At 44.5% G+C, this 6,343-nt stretch overlaps 1 pseudogene; it reads right to left on the bottom strand.

Annotated features, from left to right (window-relative positions):
- Window positions 1–2,754: 2,754 nt before the first annotated feature.
- On the bottom strand, window positions 2,755–4,249 carry LOC133762253 (calponin-2-like; annotated as a pseudogene).
- Between the last annotated feature and the right edge of the window lie 2,094 nt (window positions 4,250–6,343).

Here is a 6,343-nt window from a genome sequence, read left to right as displayed (position 1 = left end):
GAACTGGTCCATCTTCCATGGATTTACCAGGCCTTAGCAGAGAGCTAGATCAGAAGTGGAACAGCCAAGAATCGAACCGGCATCTGTATGGGATGACTGTGATACACCACTGCATTGACCCCAATGCTAGTGAAGTTTTACATCTTCAAAAATGGTAGAAACCAAGCAATGTTAGACTTCATCACAATTTTCCCATGATTCACATCAGGCATATTTTTACTGCTTACCTGTTATCTTTCCATTTCCCTTTTAGATATCTTTTCAAGAAATGTTTAAGTTAGTTTATTGTCAATTAACTAATAACATAAGAACTTTTTTAAAAAACAATAAAAATACATTGAAGCACTTTTGTGTTTTCTAGAAGATTTTGGAATGTCATTTTAAAAAATCTGTATACACAGGGAACAGAACCTGGAGAAAGAGAAATATCAAGTTAAGAATTCACTGTTCTGGCCAGGGCCGTGGCTTAACAGGCTAATCCTCCACCTTGCGGCACCAGCACACCGGGTTCTAGTCCCAGTCAGGGCGCTGGATTCTATCCTGGTCGCCCCTCTTCCAGGCCAGCTCTCTGCTATGGCCCGGGAAGGCAGTGGAGGATGGCCCAAGTGCTTGGGCCCTGCACCCGCATGGGAGACCAAGGAGAAGTACTTGGCTTCTGGCTTTGGATCAGCACAATGCGCCGGCCGCGGCGGCCATTGGAGGGTGAACCAATGGCAAAAAGAAAGACCTTTCTCTCTGTCTCTCTCTCTCACTATCCACTCTGCCTGTAAAAAAAAAAAAAAAAAAAAAAAAAAAGAATTCACTGTTCCAAAACGGCCCAGAGAGAGTGACCAGAGTTCAAGAAGGGGCAGGAGAGTGCAGAGGGCATTTCCACTCTCACACCTGTAAGTTATTAATGACCTTTGAAGTGACTGTTGATGGAAGCACTTGTACATTTGAGCTGCTTCATATGTATACTTAGTGTATTCAGAAAACTGCCTGGCTTTTGGAGCCCTGAAATATCTTCAAGCTGAATCAGAGATCAAACAGCAAAATCCTTGACTTGGGAATATCATGTAGCCATGTGACATGTGGAAGGAACCGGAGTATAAGAACCCAGGTCTGAATAACCACACTGTGTATTTTTAACTCTGAGAGATTTAGCATTGCTTTCCTAAGTTTTAAGATAACAATCGCAAAAAGTGAAATCCCAGAGTTCCAAGATAATATAGTGAGAGGTAACATCTTTATACATTAATTTTGAGCTCGAGTATTTACTTGTGGAATAGAACCTAGTTACTAAGTTGACATTGGATAGCTTGTACATCATGTGCTTGGTTTTTGTTTGGGCTCTCCGACATTGCCTTTCTTGTTGAGAGCAGAGTCAGCAATTTTGTTGTAGTTAAGAAAGACTCACTCCCAGTCCAGCTTTCTCTCTGTCCTAGGAGCCAACACATGAATGTGCTCAGCAACTACAGCTTCTCTTTTAGTGGACCAGCAAAATACATAGGTCTGCACCTTTGTAAACATTTTCCCTTATAGGTATTTTTAAAAGTGATGTTTTGCTTTGTTATTGCATTCTTTAGGATTCATTATTTTATCCAAAAGTATAGATTTTACTTCTCATTAGTAAGCAAGTGTTCAAGGTGAATCTTTTGACTAGAAATTAGGAATTAAAACTTAAGAACTTGCCGGCGCCGCGGCTCACTAGGCTAATCCTCTGCCTTACGGCGCCGGCACACCAGGTTCTAGTCCCAGTTGGGGCACCGATCCTGTCCCTGTTGCCCCTCTTCCAGGCCAGCTCTCTGCTGTGGCCAGGGAGTGCAGTGGAGGATGGCCCAAGCTGCACCCCATGGGAGACCAGGATAAGCACCTGGCTCCTGCCATCGGATCAGCGCGGTGCGCAGGCCGCAGCGTGCCAGCCGCGGCGGCCATTGGAGGGTGAACCAACGGCCAAGGAATACCTTTCTCTCTGTCTCTCTCTCACTGTCCACTCTGCCTGTCAAAAAAACAAAAACAAACAAACAAAAAAAACTTAAGAACTTAGTTCTGTTGATCATCATTTATATTTCCAGTATTTGCCTAATTTCCACAAAATATCAAAAGACTAAATTTTAAAAAGTAGCATAGAACATATAACTGTTTTGTTATATTCTATAAATTGGACAAAGATCAAGGAGGGGTAATGAGAAGAGGTCTAGAATAATTATTCTAATATCTTATGTCCTGTTTGAAATTATCATTATTCATATGATAGAGATTCATTTAGGTTAATGTTGCAAACTACCAAAGATAGTGCAAGAAAAGGAATGTATAGGTTAATCTCATCCATAAATCCTAAGTAAAGTCTAAGCAGATGGAATCTGGTGATAAGTAAAATCATGACACTGAATTCATCCTGGAGATTTGCGTTTAGTTTAGCGTTTGAAAAATCAACTTTATTATAACCAATATGTGTAATTTACCAGATTAAGAAGATAAAGGATTAAAAGATACGATTTTCTTAATATAGAAGAAAAAAAAAGAACTCAATGTAAACAAGCTAGGAATATGAAGAAACTTCCATGACCTGACAAACCCATCTCTTAAGAAAACCACAGCAAATGTACTTAGCAGTGAAATGGTGATTACACCCTGAGAGTGTGATGGTGTGGGGACAATGCACACACAGGTGCCTCAGCAGGTGGTCTCCTTCTGGTAGTGGGGGGGGGGGTACTCTGGGGCCTCCCTGGGGCCTGCACAGTTGCTGGCTTGCTGGAGTCCTGTTGCCACTGGTCAGTATTTCAGGTCACATATCTGCCTACCAAGGCCAAAGACCTGGCTGCTAAGGTTGGAACCCATGTGTAGCCCCTCTGCAGTGACATGGAGGAGTTGTCTCAACTTGTTGGTCCCTAGCATGATGTCATAGGTGTGACTCTGGGTCCCAGAGCAGTCAGGCCGACCTGGCTGACTCACATGTTTGTGCCTATCTGGAGGCTTATGGTGTAGTGGTCCGTGGGTGGCAGGATGTGGTTCTCAGGCTCAGAGAGGTGCTTCCTTCTCTGGTAGCTGTCATGCCTGACTGACTAGTATAGTTTTTGGTGCCAACTGCAGCCTGTTGACATGCTGTCATGCCTTCATGGTGGCCTTATTGAAGTTGTGCTCTTGCTTCTGCAAGCATGTGATACAGATGTCCACCCCACTTTCAGTCCCCCTGTCTTGGCTGACACAAGTGACCTGCACTTGTGTCATATTTCCACTGTCAGCTCCTAGGCCTAGATCAGGTTCATGGGGTTCATGCAGTAGCTGACCATTGCCTTGGTAAAGTTGGAGAGATTTTTCTAGTTGGTGCCGGTTTTGCATGGAGTGGCTGATCTTGGATACAGAGCTTGGCTGCAGCTTACTCATAAGTGTGCCTAAGACAGTGCCATCTTTCAGGCCCATCTGGAAATCAGAGTGGACAGAGAGGCTGGGCACTCCCTCTAGCAAGCTGTAGAGCCTGGTTTCCTTCTGAGGACCACATTTAGGCAGGAGCTTCTTCTTGTTTTGTATGTTTTAAAGATTTATTTATTTGGCCGGCGCCGTGGCTCAACAGGCTAATCCTCCGCCTTGCGTCGCCGGCACACCAGGTTCTAGTCCCGGTCGGGGCACCGATCCTGTCCCGGTTGCCCCTCTTCCAGGCCAGCTCTCTGCTGTGGCCAGGGAGTGCAGTGGAGGATGGCCCAAGTGTTTGGGCTCTGCACCCCATGGGAGACCAGGATAAGCACCTGACTCCTGCCATCGGAACAGCGCCGTGCGCCGGCCGCAGCGCGCTACCGCGGCGGCCATTAGAGGGTGAACCAACGGCAAAGGAAGACCTTTCTCTCTGTCTCTCTCTCTCTCTCACTGTCCACTCTGCCTGTCAAAAATAAAAAAAAAAAAAAAAAAAGAGAAAAAAAAAAGATTTATTTATTTATTTGAACATCAGTTACACAGGAGGAAAGTGAGCGAGTGAGAGAGAATATCTTCTATCAGCTGGTTAATTCTTGGCCAGGACTGGACCAGGCCGAAGCCAGGAACCAGAAGCTTCTTCTGGGTCTCCCACATGGGTGGCAGGGATCCAGGTACTTGGGTCATCATGCACTGCAGGGAGCAGTGGAACAGCCAGGACACGAACCAGTGTCCATATGGGATGTTGGCATCACAGGTGGTAGCTTTACCCGCTGTGCCACAGTGCTGGCCCCAGGAGCTGGTTCTTGACCTTGGTGGAGACCCTGTACTTGGACCCTTTGTTGAATTGCCTGGAGTTCATGCTGGTCATGGAGGCTGGTAGGGCATGTACAGGGCCTCAGATTTTTAACTGAGGGCTATTGGTAAGTAATCTGAGAAAAAAAAGAATGCTACAATGTTTCTGAAGGAGAAACCAACATTATTTACACATGATGTGATTGTCAATGCATAAAAGCTTAATCAACAAAGGAAATGAAATATGAGGTGAAAGAGAGTATGGAGCAAGGTTGCTGAATGCAAAAGAAGTATTGAGAACTCAAGTATATTTAAACACAAGGGATAATTTGTTAAAAATACAACTTTTAAAAAGATTCCATTTATTACAGCACCAAAAATTTGAAGCACCTTAGCAAATTGAAAGCATAGGGCTGGCACTGTGCTGCGGTAGGCTAAGCCTCTGCCTTAGGTGCTAGCATCCCATATAGGCACCAGATTGTGTCCCAGCTGTTCTCTTCTGATCTACCTCTGTGCTACAGCCTAGGAAAAAAGTAGAAGGTGACCCAAGTGCTTGGGCCTCTGCACCTGGTTGGAAGACCTGTAACTCTACCTGTCAAATAAATAAAAATAAAATATTAAAAAAAAGCCCAAGCAAACAAAAAGAGCAAGTAAAAGAATGTTAACACCAACATATTGTAATGATGACAAAAGCACAAAAGCAACACAAATATTCATAATGGTAAGCTGGATAAATAATTTGTACTATAATCATTCATTGGTGAAAATGAATGACCCTTCTCTGTACTTTTTAGTATAAATGAATTTCAAAAAATAGAGTAGTGAGTGAAAACATTAAGTCACAGGGACTTACTATCATCTTATTTGTGTAAATATAAAGCAGGAACATTAAAATTGTTGATTATTAAGATCTACATACATATGGTGATAAAAGCATGAAGAAATTTGATTGAACAATTATCCTGAATTCAAGATAGTGATAATTTGGGTGGAATGATGGGGGTGTGCGTGGGAAAAAGCAGTGTGGGGAGGAGGGGCTCTCAAAAGTGTTGGTAGTAGTCTCTTTAATTTTTTTTTTAAATTTATTTTTATTTTTATTTATTTATTTTTTTTATTTTTGACAGGCAGAGTGGACAGTGAGAGAGAGACAGAGAGAAAGGTATTCCTTGGCCGTTGGTTCACCCTCCAATGGCCGCCGCGGCTGGCACGCTGCGGCCTGCGCACCGCGCTGATCCGATGGCAGGAGCCAGGTGCTTATCCTGGTCTCCCATGGGGTGCAGGGCCCAAGGACTTGGGCCATCCTCCACTGCACTCCCTGGCCACAGCAGAGAGCTGGCCTGGAAGAGGGGCAACCGGGACAGGATCGGTGCCCCGACCGGGACTAGAACCTGGTGTGCCGGCGCCGTAAGGCGGAGGATTAGCCTAGTGAGCCGCGGCGCCGGCCCGGTAGTAGTCTCTTTATAAAATTTTCATTTTATTTGAAATGCAAGGAGACAGAGAACAATCATCCATCAGCTGGTTCACTCACCAAATATCTGAAAAATCCAAGGTTGGGCCAGGCCGAAGCCAGGAGCCTGGAAAATTTCTATTTGGGTCTCTCACATGGATGGCAAGGCTTGAGCCATCACTGCTGTCTCTCTGGGTGCACCTTACCTCTGGATCAGAAGCAGAGCTGGGAGGATGGCATTGTGGTGCAGCAACACCAGCATCTCATATCACAGCAGTGGTTGGAGTCCCTGCTGTTCTGTTTCCAGTTCACCTGCCTGCTAATTTCCCTGGCAGCAGAGGATGGTCCAAGTTCTTTGCCTCTGTCACTCACGAGAGAGATCTGGATAGAGTTCCTGGTGCTTTGGTCTGGCCCAGCCCCAGCTGTCGCATCCATTTGGGGAATGAACTGGTATATGGAAGATCTCTTTTTCTCTGTCTCTTCTTTTCTCTCTCTGCCACTCTGCCTTTCAAATAAATAAATACATCTTGAAAAAATAAAATACAAAGGCAGAGAAAGTACTCCAAGCAGGAGTCTAATAGTGGAGTCTGTTAGAACTACTGCACCAGATGCCCATCCCTGTGTTATTATTTACTAAGCTGTGTGTTCAAAATAAGCAATCTTTGTGCTATTTTTCACATTAAAATTAAAAGGATTCATTACAGTTTGGTAAAA

The sequence above is a fragment of the Lepus europaeus genome, chromosome 6 (genome assembly GCF_033115175.1).
Source record: "Lepus europaeus isolate LE1 chromosome 6, mLepTim1.pri, whole genome shotgun sequence".
NCBI lineage: Eukaryota > Metazoa > Chordata > Mammalia > Lagomorpha > Leporidae > Lepus > Lepus europaeus.
The sequence above is the reverse complement of the archived record's forward strand: the minus strand, read 5'-3'. Positions and strand labels throughout refer to the sequence as shown.